Consider the following 14,326-nt stretch of genomic DNA (forward strand, 5'->3'; position numbering starts at 1 on the left):
CTCATTCCATTCTTCTTGCCTCAACTTCCTCCTCCTCCATCCAACTGTCCCCTGCCCAGCTCACCAGACCTTTCTTCATGAAACCCTTGTCATGAAGCTCTCATCCTCAAAAGCACACAATGGCTTATCCTTACACCCACACTCCTCCAGACCCTGTGCTTCCTGAGGTTCAGCTCCTCAGAGAGCAGGGGCTGTATCTACGGTGACGACCACCTTGGCCCATGCAGCCAGCACACACCTGGCATCCAGTACATTCTGAGAAGTGTTCCAGTAACCAAGCCTGGGTTTTCAGACTTGGTTCCTACTAAATAAAGCTCCCTCTCTTATACCCTGTCTCATATCAAAGTTCGGCTGCTCCCTAAATACAACAAACCCCCACACCTTTGCCCACCCTGGGCTCTCAGCCTGGAAGGATATTTCCACCTATTTTCTATGCATCAAAATCCTTATTTCAGAGGCATCTGGGTGGCTCAGTGGTTGAGCATCTGCCTTTGGCTCAGGTCATGATCCTGGGGTCCTAGGATAGAGTTCCATATCAGGTTCCCCACAGAAAGTCTGCTTCTCCCTCTAACTATGTCTCAGCCTCTCTCTGTGTGTCTCTCATGAATAAACAAAATCTTTTTAAAATCCTTATTTCAGGGCAGCCCAGGTGGCTCAGCAGTTTAGTACTGCTTTCAGCCCAGGGCGTGATCCTGGAGACCTGGGATTGAGTCCCATGTCAGGCTCCCTGCATGGAGCCTGCTTCTCCCTCTGCCTGTGTCTCTGCCTCTGCCCCTCTCTCTCTCTCTATCATGAATAAATAAATAAATATATCTTTTTAAAAAATCCTTATTTCAGGCCAGGCTCATATATCAAGTTTCAGGACTTCTTAGATTTTTCCACTGAAATCATTTTATCTCTGTCTGGAACTAATCTCCTAGTACTTTGTACTACTGTTTATATGTCTGCCTCTTCCATTATAGAGAACTTAAAAGCAGTGCCTTAAAAAAAATACCTCTTTATATCCATCTTGTGTTTAGCAAAGCAATTCAAAGACAGTAATACATACAAAATGTTTATTAAATCTCAGGCTGCAGCAAAATTCATATATTATGCTTCTATGTACACCAACCAAAAAATAATCATATGCTATACATGCTGCCCATTTAAGTTAAAGAAAATTTCATGACTATCAACACTATAACACCTAGTTATATCCCACAAGTATAATAAAATCTTGATTATCTGGTACCTCCTGGCCCCCAATATCCTAGTAAAACAAGAATCTAATGAACCAACAAAGATCAGAATCCCTTTTACATCCACACTGCAACAACAAAGAAATGAACAACAAAAAGCACACATAAAACTAAAAAAGCTTAAATGGTCTACAGAAATTACATTCTAGAATACACTGTTGTTATTTCAGCAACTAAACAATTTCACGGATATAAAATCCCTTACATCAGGTTTCATTTTGCATTGCAAAATGAAAATATAAAATTTTCATTACATTTTTGTAGAGATGATTTGTGAGGGTTTATTAACAAAATTTCAAATATTGAAAAGGTGACTGAGACAAACTATTTTCATTAAAGTGGTTAACTCAGAATGCATAATTAAGTACAAAAGTTAATTCTCCTTTTTTTTTTTTAATAACTTAGAAAAAGAACCCAGCATTACACTATAAGATGGCAGCCCACTAGCTTCTACACCATCCATGACTGAGTTTATGGGATTAAAACGTGAAGGGGAATTTACCTAATTAAAATTAAGTACAACTTGTCTTATTTGATTAGTTCTCTCCTTCACACTCTTGGGTCCCATAACTAAATGCCCTGGTTACGGCTCTTCTACACAGCTGTCATTTTAATGGAAATATACTTCAGTAAATTCAGCAAATTTCTGTCCACTACCAATTGTTAATCCATGTCAATCTCATTTAACAACCAGAAAAGCCATTATGAACTTGTCAGCACTTTAATTTCCTTAAATGAATTTAATAGATTTTTTATTACTCATTTGGCATTAACATCATCTTCTCCAAATAACAAAGTACAACAAAATTAGCTGTCATAAATGCCCACTATGTTTACACCATATCTTTTAGAAACAGATATGGATTTGTGTTTTCAGTAACTTGTTTCCAACTTGACTGTTAGGAAGAACAAAATAATGAGAATCTGAAACTGTCTACCCATGGGAAAGAAGGGGAAGGCAGGGTATCAGATATGGGAAAGACAGCAACAGAAGTAAGACACTGTCAACTCAGGGAGGGCAACATGGCATCAAGCTAAATATTAGTACACAGCATTTTTATAACTCATCCAGAGTATCAAGATCTTGATGATGAATAACAATGCCAAGATGGCTTTATCTTTAATTCCCACAATCATACATACTTCCTTTTGGTTTCAAAATACCAGTAACTGTGCATCACAAGAACAATACCTAGTATATGTTTGCTATTAGCAAGATATTGTTCTAAGTGCTTTCCATACATTGTTCCATTTCATGCTCATAACATCGCTATATTTCTACAGTATATACATGAGAAACTGAGGAACTGGGGGTGATGTACCTTGTCCAAGGCCTGAAATTTATAAACAGTGGAACCAGGATTCAATGCCATGCCATGGACTCAGATCTGAGTCAACCACACTCACCAGTGTGAGAGGTCCTCAGTATGGGACAAACAAGACCCACCACAGAGAAACGGAGTCCCACCAAGTTGCCCAGATGGCAGTTAGGATTTAGAAAATACAGTACTAAATATTTCATAAATGTTTAAATAGCTTAAAAGTGGCCTACAACTAGTATTTCTTCCTGAAGGACAAATGTTAGTTCTTAAAATATTTTAAATGATTGTATATATTCATGTACATTAGCATGAAATTCATTTCCATTTATTCAATGAAAATATTAGTCTTACATAAAACAGAAAATACAGGACCTTAGCTCAGAATTCATTAACTGTTTCATCATTAAATGAGTAGAGCCAGAATCAATGTACTTCAATTTCTCTTCTTAAGGAAACTTCAATCCCATTGACTTTTGCAAAGTTAGGGATGGGCAACAGCTTCTTGTGTCAAAATAATTAAGCACAACATTCTGATTCTGGGTAAAAAGCAAAACTGATCCAAACTTACCTTGTTTGACCAAATCCTGCTATGACCCAAAGGCAACCAAGGCATCTCTCATCTCCTTCTCATCTCAACATTAGAAAGAGGACCTAAGATAAGGAGCAGAAATGAAATCTTTTCCTTTGCAATAAAATATATAATGAAATCACTCTTACTGATGGGGCACATCTTGCCTAACAAGACAAATTCGATTCTGGTTTATCTCTCAAAGCAAAAGGCAATATATGTGCCCTTTTTTACAGGAAAAAAAGGCCATCAGGAAGAGATCTCATCTGCTCCTATACTAATTCCCACTAATCTTAAAGTGATTTCTATACTTTTCCATTCCTTTTCAGTGCCCAAAGTACAAGAATTACCTTGAAATAATCTAAAGATAGTCCCCTGACAGAGAGCTACTGGGCACTACTTCAAGTGATTGAAACTGGGGGACCAGATGGCCACAACATCCCGTTCAGCCAGGACAAGCACTGGCCACAAGCATGGTGCCAGAGAGGAAAAGGCAGTGCCAACTTATCCCATCATCCCTACACAGCAGACCTCCCTCTCTTTTACTCCCAATGCACATGTACTTAAACTTTTGTTTTAATATTTTTAGAAAGAAATAAGTCTATATCAGCAAAATATATTCAGTCTATTGGAGTTGTCACCTTGGTCAGATACAGCAGGCCTCCATACATTTGTACCCAAGAACAAGAGGATATTGCTTGACTGCAGGATTACTCTCAAAGCTTTTCAAGCAAAAAGAGGGAAAAACAAAATAGAAAGGAAGTGAAAGTTAAACAGAAAATATATAAGTCTAAACAAGATGGCATAGACTCACTTCTCCTTGCCCTTCCCCACTAAATATGAGCTATGCTTGCAATAGCTTGGACTTCATAATTCCCAAGAATTAAAAAAAAAAAAAGAGGAAAAAATTCCATTTGATCAGCTTAATTCCCTTTCTTTATCTTCCCTCCCTCCTCCGCTTCCCTTCCATCCTCTTTTCCAAGCTGTTCTGCTTTGCAATATGTTACTGGTAGTGAACCCAGAAATAAAGCAAGGGTTACTCAAAGCAGACTGCTAAAAGGTGTACAAAGGAAGCTAGATGGTTAGGGACCCTAAAACTAAAGGAACAGCAGAGCAGTATGAGGCCTTAGGATCGCCCACCCAAAAGCTGAAGGCAACCCAGACCTGGTATTTCCTGATTCTCAACCCAGCAACAGAGGGCAGCCCATGTAGGTTCATTTCTCCCCTGTATCCCAAGGGAGTCCTGTTGACAACACCATGTGAGCCAGGCAAGGGGGAATGATAGAGATCCCTGCTGACAGTAAATAGCCAGGGAAGCATTCTTCTCCCAGTTAGGCAAGAATACTAACCTCCACTGAAAAATTAAAAAATGGCGGGAAGGGGAAGTACTTCCAACAAGGGTGATTCTACTGCAGAAGGTGGCTGGGAACCATCTTTGTCCCCCGAGGGCCAAAATTCCCCTCTCCACCTAGTGGGGGAGCCAAGCAGCATAGGCAAGAGGGATCCTCCCACAACAATATCATGCCTGGGAAGTACTCTGTATATCCACAGGCAGGGGATCCTACCACCACAACTTATCTAGCATGAAAAACTACTTTGTTCCCATGGGCTGAAGACTCGCTTCCCTACTGAGAGATACTGCACATCTAGGAAGCACCAATAAAGGGGATCTCAACAGAACAAACAGCCAGGCAGAGGAAGCATCACTATACCCATGAACCAGAGACACTCTTACCACATCTAGAGGTACAAAATGTCCTGATCTGAGTAAACAACTTCCATTCCCTCAGGCAGCACCAGTAGGGACCAGTGAGAGGCACTAGACACACTCAGCATACTTAAAGAGAGCCCCAAAAAGTAGGCCAGGATCTGTGTACTAAACCTAAAGAGCATTACTGACTTCCAAAATAAAATATTTAAAAAGAACTCAGAAAATTCTAACAAAATAGCCAAAACATCCAAAATACAATTGAAAATCACTCACCATTCCAAGAATCAGGAAAATTACAACTTGATTTGAGAAAATAAAACCGACTGGCATCAACATTGAAATAAATAATATGTTGGAATTATCCGTCATGGATTATAAAGCAGCCATGATAAAAATGCTTCAGCTAGTAATTACATATTTTCTTTAAAAAAATGAAAAAAATAGAAAAACGTAATAACAGAAATAAAAAAATTCAATGGATGGGCTCAATACTAAAGTGGGATGACAGGAAAGAAACAGTGAACTTGAGGACAGAACATTAAAATCTACCCAATTGTAACATAGAGAAAGTAAACTGAACAAAACTAAATTAATAGCACCCCAGGCACCTGTGGGACAATAAGAAAAGATCCAACAATCGTATCTTTTGGAGTCCCAGAAGGAAAGGAGAAAGAATATTTTAACATATAATGACTGACAACATCTCACATTTGGAAAAAAAAAAAAACAAAAAACATGAATCTACAGAATCAAGAAGCTGATGAATTCCAAACAGGGTAAACACAAAGAAATCCTCACCAAAACATATCATAAATTTCTCAAACTAAATACAAAGAAAAATCTTGAAAGCAGCCAGAGAGAAATAATAGATTACCTATAGGGAAATGCCAATTCGGTTTTATTCATCTGAAACTGTGGAGGCAAGAAAGTGGCACAATGTTTTCAAGCACTGAAAGAAAAGAACTGTCAATAGCAGATTCTTTACCCAGAAAAACTCTCCTTCAGGATTGAAAGATAAACAGACATTCTCACATGAAGGAAAAGTAAAACAATTCATTGCTAAAAGACCTATCCTTAAAGAATAGCTAAAGGAGATTCTTCATACAAAGGAAGTCATGAAATCATAAAAGAAGGAATCTTGGATGAAATGGACCCAGTCTTCAAAATCCACAAACCACCACAATTCACCCAATATGAAAGAGATTATCTGAATAGCCCTATAACTATATAAGAATTTAATTCATAATGTAAAGAATCACCAGGCCCAGATGGTTTCACTAGAGAATTCTATCAAATGTTTAAAGAATTAACACCAATTTTATACAATCTCTTTCAGAAAATAGAAAATAAGAGAACACTTCCTCGCTCATTTTAAGAAACCAGTCTTGGGACGCCTGGATGGCTCAACAGTTGAGCATCTGCCTTTGGCTCAGGGTGTGATCCTAGAGTCCCAGGATGGAGTCCCACATGGGGCTTCCTGCATGGAGCCTGCTTCTCCCTCTGCCTATGTCTCTGACTCTCTCTGTCTCTCTCATGAATAAATAAATAAATAATCTAAAAAAAAATAAGAAACCAGTCTTACCCTGATACCAAAACCAGACAAAGACAGTACCAAAAAGAAAAAAAAGAAAGAAAAAAAAGGAAAAACAAAAACAAAACAAACACAAGAACTACAGACCAATAGCTCTCATAAATATAAGAATCTTCAACAAAATACTGGCAAATTTAGTCCAACAGTGTATTAAAGAATTCATACCATGACAAAGCTGGATTTATTCCAAGTATGCAAAGCTGATCCACATGTGAAAAACCAATCAGTGTAATCCACTTCTATATACAGACTAAAGAAGAAAAACCATAACAAATGATGTAAAACAAAAAGGGGGGGGGGAGGCATTTGACAAAGTCCAATACCCATTCATGACAAAAATTCTCAACAAGTTAGGAGTAAAGGGGTAAACTCCTCAATTTGATAATAAGTATGTACAAAAATCCTACAGCAAATAGCATGCTTAACAGTGAAAGTCTAGATGCTTTTATCCTAAGATCTACTCTCAGAACTTTTATTCTGCACAATACTTGAAGTTCTAGCCGGCACAGTATTGCAGGAAAAGGAAATAAATTTGGATCAAAAAGGAAGAATTAAAACTATCCAAATTTGCATATGACATGATATGCCATGTAGAAATTCCCAAGGAAACTACTTAAAAAATCTCTTGGAAATAATAAATGAATTCAGCAAAATTGCAAGTGTAAGATCAACACATAAATATCAATTTTATACCTACACATAAATATCAATTTATAATTTATAAATATCAATTTTATACCAACACATAAATATCAATTTTATACTAACAAAAAGCATGCAGTAACCAAAATTTAAAAATACAATACCACTTATAATCTTTTCAGAATAAATGAAATACTTAGGTATGCACTTAAAAAATATATATGGGATCTTTTTGCTGAAAACTATAAATGCTGATGAACGAAATCAAAGAAGATCTAAGCAAATGGAGAGACATTATTTTCATGGATTGGAAGAGTCAACATAGTAAAGATGTCAATTTCCCCCAAATTAATATGACACAATTACTATCAAAATCTGTGAGGGGGCAGCCCAGGTGGCTCAGAGGTTTAGTGCCACCTTCAGCCCAGGGCGTGATCCTGGAGACCCGGGATCGAGTCCCATGTCAGCCTCCCTGTATGGAGCCTGCTTTTGCCTCTGTCTGTGTCTCTGCTTCTCTCTCTCTCTTTCTCTCTCTCTCTCTCTCTCTTTCTCTGTATCTTTCATTAATAAATAAATAAAATCTTAAAAAAAAAGTCTCTGTGAGGGTTTTATTTTTTTGTAGACATAAAAAAGCTTACTCTAAAATTTATACAAAAAGGCAGAGACTCTATTATAGTTAAAACATTCTTGGGGGGAAAACAAGAATATAATAGAAGGAGTCATGCTACCCATTATCAAGACCTATAGTAATCAAGACGGTTTCATACTAGCAGAAGAAGACACACATTGAGCAATGGAACAGACTTGAGAACCCAGAAACAGACGTGAAAATATGTCCAACAGATACTTGACAGTGGTGTAAAAGCAATCTGATGGAGGAAGAACAGCCTTTTCAACAAATGGTACTGGAACACTTGGACATCCATAGGCATCCATAGGCAGATTTAACCTCAACCTAAATCTCACATCTTATACCGAAGATTAAGTCAATATGGACCACAGACCATATTGTTTTGTTTTGTAAAAAATAAAACCGTAAAAGTTTAATTTTAAAAATATAGAAGAAAATCTTTGGGATCTAAGGCGAGGCAGAGCTCTTAGGCTTGAACCAAAAGCACAATCACATAAAAGAAAAAAAACTGATAAATTGAACTTCATCAAAATTTAAGTATCTGCTCTGGGAAAGCCCTTGTTAAAAGGATGAAAAGACAAGCTACACATCTATGACCTGCAAACCACACATTTGAAAAGGAATTCATATCTAGAATATATATAAAGAACTCTCAAAAGCCAAGAGCAAGAAAACAATCTCAATCTTGAATTGGAGACATGAACAGACTTTTCTCCAGAGGATACAGATGGCAAATAAGCACATGAAAAGAAGTTCAACATCATTCACCAAAAGAGAAATGCAAGTTAAAACTGCAATGAGATGTCACTACGGATTTATCAGAATGACTAAAAGTTAGACAATATCAAATGGTGCTGAGGATGCAGAGAAACATTGCTCATTTTAGCCACTCTGTCTCACTGCTTGGCAGTTTAAAACAGCATCGACAACAACAAAACTAAACATACAATTACCATAGGACCCAGCAATTGTACTCTTGGCCATTTTCTCAGCAAAATAAAAACTGACATTCACAGAAAAACCATACATGACTATTATGGGCTGAACTGAGTTCTGCCTACCTCCAAACTTGTATGTTGAGGTTGTAACTTCTAGTATCTTAGTATGTGACTGTATTTAGAGACAGTAACTGTAGAGAACTAATTAAGATTCATTAAAGTCATTGGGGTGGACTCCTAATATGACAGATGTTTTTAAAGAAGAGAAATTTGGACACAGGCACACACAGGGAAGACCACATGATGACACAAAGGGCAAATGACCATCTATGAGCCATGGAGAGAGACCTCAGAAGAAACCAACCCCACTAACACCTTGATCTCAGACTTCTAACTGCCAGAATTGTAAGAAAACACGTTTCTGTTAGTTAAGCCATTCAGTCTGTGGTACTTTGATACAGCAGCCTGGCAATCTAGCCTGAAAATGGAAATGCCCTAGATAACTTTTAAATAACTGCGGTATATCCATACCATGGAATACTGCTCAGTGGTACAAGGAACAGATTAATAATGCACACAACAATTTGGATTAACAATCAGGGAATTAAGCTGAGTGAAAAAAATACAATCCTAAAAGGTTACATATTGTATGACTAGAACTATTTTGTCTTGAAATAACAAAATTATGGAAATGAAGAACCAATGAGAGGCTACCAGGGGTTAAGGATGATGGAGGGGGGGTGGGTTCCAGTGAGTGTGGTGGTTATAACAAGAGGGATCCTCATGATGATGAACTTCAGAATCTTGACTACAACAGTGATACGTGAACCTATACATCTGATAAAATCAGACAGAATTAAACACACAGACACAAATAAATACAAGCAAAATTGGAGACCTCTGAACAAGATCAGTGGATTGAATCAATGCTGATACCCTATTTGTGACACTGTACACCAGTTTTGCAAGACATTATTATTGAGGAAGATTAGGTAAAGGATAATATACCATATGTCTGTTATTTCTTATGGCTGCATGTAAATGTACATTGATCTCAAAATAAAAACAATGCCAAGAAAAAAAAAAAAAAAACAATGCCAAGAAGAAATGTGTTTATTGCCTGAAGAAGTAAAACTGAGACACCGCCTTTGCTGGGCCACGGTGGTTGTAGTAGGGACTAAAGGAAAGATAGGAATAAAGAGAATTTGAATTCTTTGCTAAATAAAAAGCTTACAACTTCATCAAGTCTGCATTATTCTAGTATTCTCCTTAACCACCCAGATATTAGGCAAATATTCTAACTAATCATTACTGCACAGGGAAGTGATCACTGATAGATGAGACATTTAACCAAAGATGATACATCACAGCTCATGTGAAGTCAGACTCAAGTGCCCAGAATTTCCAGTCAATAGACTATACAGTTTGTTTTTTAAGTATGTCAAAAATAAAAATATATTGCCTCCAGAGTGATTTCTATTTTGCTTTATTTGAAGTGATAAATTGCTTTGGAGCATTTAAACCTAAGAAAGAAGTTCTGGTACAACTGTTAACTCACTAATGACTGCCAAGCCCCTAGCTAGCACAGCAATAAGCTGGTTCTTTCTAAACTTGATCATTCATTTTCTTTGAAGAGATGATGTTTGCAATCAATGGAGATGAAGGGGTTGGTCACGTAACTAAGCTTTTCATCTTTGTGTCCAAAAAAATATCTTCAGTGCTGTGTTCAGGACAGGAGAAGTCACTGGGTGAAGAGCAGGATTCTGGCTCTAAGCAGCACCCCATGATAAATATTTCACACCATGGGATGGTAAAGCTGAGACAAAAGTTTTAAGTTCTGATAGAGCTTTTGGTAACATTTTTTAATACTCATCTTTAGAAGTCATTAGGACCTAATTAATCTAGCTTATTCACCATCCCTCAAACCAGGGCCAGCTTCACAGACAAGCATCCTATTCCAGAGCTCCATGTTTGGCTCCATGCTCCGCTGTCACAACCTGGAAATTCTTAATAATTTTTTAACAGGACACCCCAAATTTTCATTTTGTCCCAAATCCTACAAATTATACAACAGCTCCTGCCTCAAACACATCTTAGAGTGTCACCCCTCGGCCCCCTTCCCCACAAAACTTTGAATCCATTCTCCTAGAATGCCTCCCACTTCATCACTGCTTGCCAGAATCTAACCAGTTCCTTTAACATTTAATAAAAACCCCAACTCTTCTCTGACCACCTCTGCCTCACATCCTGTATCATTCATTACCTATAAAATTACTCTAATAATCAATCACACTACACTGAGACACTGCTGATAAAATGTTAATTACATTTTCTTTTGTCATCTCCTTTTCACATTTTTTTTTGTCCTGGATCTCAAATAGTTTAAAATTCAGTGAAGGCTGAGAAAATGGTCTCACACAGCACTGTCAGAATTTGAATTCATAGAAGCTGACGCTTCTCTGTAGCTTCTAGAAGGCCTGGTGCAGAGATATACACACAGGGAACAACTCAGCTGTTTTGATTTGATTTCTCAAGAACTTAACACTTACCTTCCTGGAAAGCACATCAAATTTTTTAAGGAAACCAGTTTTCAGTAAGTTACTAAATCTAAATCTGCCTATGGCTTTAAATATTCCTGGGAGTTATATCCTAGCTATTAATATTATTTAATCTAAAAAATGAAGGTAACTCTCTAACTGCTCAAATTAATACTGGGGAAGTGTATGGCTTCAAATTTAAGATACCTATAAATATTTTACTTTTGATTATAGAATTCCTCAAAATACCTTTCTATACCCTAAAATTCCAACAGAAGGACAGCTGATTACTGCACAAATTAAAAAATAAAAGTCAAATAAAACCCATGAAATATTGCCTAGTACTAAATCAGTCTAGGACAGTGAAGGTTAATGCTATGTTCTCTTCCAATAGGTCTGTAGCCTCAAAGACCCCTGAAACCACCTCCTAGGGACTCCCACCATATTTCAGATCTGAGAGGAACAAGAACATAGCTAGGATCACCTCCACATACAGATATGAGCTGCTTCCTCCTTTCCCCTTTGTTTTGCTACACAGAACTTGGCACACATGAGACTGGTTTTCAGACACTGAGGATGGATGATTTTTAGGAGAGCTAAAACTGACAGGTGGATTTCTAGCTCTTTGAAATGCTTTCACACCTCTCTTGACCTTTTCTCTGTTTCAAATTGTTTAATCTTAAGCACTTCTTTTATTGCTATAGGACCTCCAAAACTGATCATTTTCATAAAATAACTAATTTGTTAACCTCATGGTACATGCAAGAACTTTTGTATTTAAACATTATGTTAGGGGGAGGGGCGAGACGGTGGAAGAGTAGGGTCCCCAAATCACCTGTCTCCACCAAATTACCAAGAAAACCTTCAAATTATCCTGAAAATCTATGAATTCGGCCTGAGAATTAAAGAGAGAACACCTAGAATGCTACAGTGAGAAGAGTTCGCACTTCTCTCAAGGTAGGAAGACGGGAAAAAAGAAATAAAGACACAAAAGGCCTCCAAGGGGGAGGGGCCTGCGAGGAGCCGGGCTGAGGCCGGGGCGAGTGTCCCCAGGACAGGAGAGCCCCGTCCCGGAGACGCAAGAGCTTCACCAACCTTCCCGGGCGGAAAGGGGCTCGTGGGGAGTTGGAGCAGGACCCAGGAGGGCGGGGATGCCCTCGAGCTCCCGGGGACAGTAACAGAGCAACTGCGCGCCCAGGAGAGTACGCCGAGCTCCCTAAGGGCTGCAGCGCGCACGGCGGGACCCGGAGCAGCTCGGGTGGCTCGGGCGGAGGAAGAGGCTCCGCGGAGGGGGCTGCGGGGCGGGAGCAGCTGGGGGGGCCTCGGGCGGCGGCTCCGCAGAGAGGGCTGCGGGGCAGGAGCGCGAATCCAACAGCACAGGCCCAGGGAGCACAGGGCGCCGGGACACAGCGCAGGATCCGGCCTCCCCGGACAGGCAGAGGCCAGGAGGGCCCAGGACAGCGAGGACGCTCCTGCCCCGAGCTGAGCAGAGCAGCGGCCCCGCCCCGGAGCCTCCAGGCCCTGCAGACGGAGAGCTCCGGAGTTCCTGCGGGGGCTGAATCCAGGGCTCCAGTGCTGGCCCCGCCACCGGGGCTGTTGCTCCTGGGGACTCACGGGGTAAACAACCCCCACTGAGCCCTGCACCAGGCAGGGGCACAGCAGCTCCCCCAAGTGCTCACACCTGAGAATCAGCACAGCAGGCCCCTCCCCCAGAAGACCAGCCAGACTGACAAGTTCCAGGGGAAGTCAAGGGACTTAAAGTACACAGAATCAGAAGATACTCCCCCGTGGTTCTTTTTCTTTTTTTTTTTTTTTTGTTGTTGTTGTTTTGTTTTGTTTTGCTTTTTGATTTGTTTCCTTCCCCCACCCCCTTTTTTTTCCTTTCTTTCTTTTTTTTTCTCTTTCTTTTTTTTTTTTTTTTCGTTTTTTCTTCCTTTTTTTTCCTCTTTCTCTTTTCTTTCCTTCTTTCTCTCCTCTCTTTTTCTCCTTTTCCCAATACAACTTGCTTTTGGCCACTCTGCACTGAGCAAAATGACTAGAAGGAAAACCTCACCTCAAAAGAAAGAATCAGAAACAGTCCTCTCTCCCACAGAGTTACAAAATCTGGATTACAATTCAATGTCAGAAAGCCAATTCAGAAGCACTATTATACAGCTACTGGTGGCTCTAGAAAAAAGCATAAAGGACTCAAGAGACTTCATGACTGCAGAATTTAGAGCTAATCAAGCAGAAATTAAAAATCAATTGAATGAGATCCAATCCAAACTAGAAGTCCTAAGGACGAGGGTTAACGAGGTGGAAGAACGAGTGAGTGACATAGAAGACAAGTAGATAGCAAAGAGGGAAACTGAGGAAAAAAGAGACAAACAATTAAAAGACCATGAGGATAGATTAAGGGAAATAAACGACAGCCTGAGAAAGAAAAACCTACGTTTAATTGGGGTTCCCGAGGGCACCGAAAGGGACAGAGGGCCAGAATATGTATTTGAACAAATTCTAGCTGAAAACTTTCCTAATCTGGGAAGGGAAACAGGCACTCAGATCCAGGAAATAGAGATCCCCCCGTAAAATCAATAAAAACCGTTCAACACCTGGACATTTAATAGTGAAGCTTGCAAATTCCAAAGATAAAGAGAAGATCCTTAAAGCAGCATGAGACAAGAAATCCCTGACTTTTATGGAGAGGAGTATTAGGGTAACAGCAGACCTCTCCACAGAGACCTGGCAGGCCAGAAAGGGCTGGCAGGATATATTCAGGGTCCTAAATGAAAAGAACATGCAACCAAGAATACTTTATCCAGCAAGGCTCTCATTCAAAATGGAAGGAGAGATAAAGAGCTTCCAAGACAGGCAGCAACTGAAAGAATATGTGACCTCCAAACAAGCTCTGCAAGAAATTTTAAGGGGGACTCTTAAAATTCCCCTTTAAGAAGAAGTTCAGTGGAACAATCCACAAAAACAAGTACTGAATAGATATCATGATGACACTAAACTCATATCTCTCAATAGTAACTCTGAATGTAAACGGGCTTAATGACCCCATCAAAAGGCACAGGGTTTCAGACTGGATAAAAAAGCAGGACCCAACTATTTGCTGTCTACAAGAGACTCATTTTAGACAGAAGGACACCTACAGCCTGAAAATAAA

The 14,326-nt window shown here is 39.3% G+C and overlaps 1 protein-coding gene across 10 annotated transcripts in view; it reads right to left on the reverse strand.

Moving 5' to 3' along the window:
* Positions 1-14,326, reverse strand: part of MTUS2 (microtubule associated scaffold protein 2) — a 588,550-nt gene that overhangs the window by 490,816 nt on the left and 83,408 nt on the right. For 7 of the 10 annotated variants that reach the window (XR_012016248.1, XM_072795617.1, XM_072795620.1 and 4 more), the window contains one exon: positions 3,129-3,211. The exons of the other annotated variants lie outside the window; for them this stretch is intronic. The gene's annotated coding sequence lies outside the window, so the exon portion shown is untranslated. The remainder of the gene's footprint in view (positions 1-3,128; positions 3,212-14,326) is intronic. 10 annotated transcript variants of the gene reach the window in all.

The sequence above is a fragment of the Canis lupus genome, chromosome 24 (assembly GCF_048164855.1).
Source record: "Canis lupus baileyi chromosome 24, mCanLup2.hap1, whole genome shotgun sequence".
Lineage (NCBI taxonomy): Eukaryota > Metazoa > Chordata > Mammalia > Carnivora > Canidae > Canis > Canis lupus.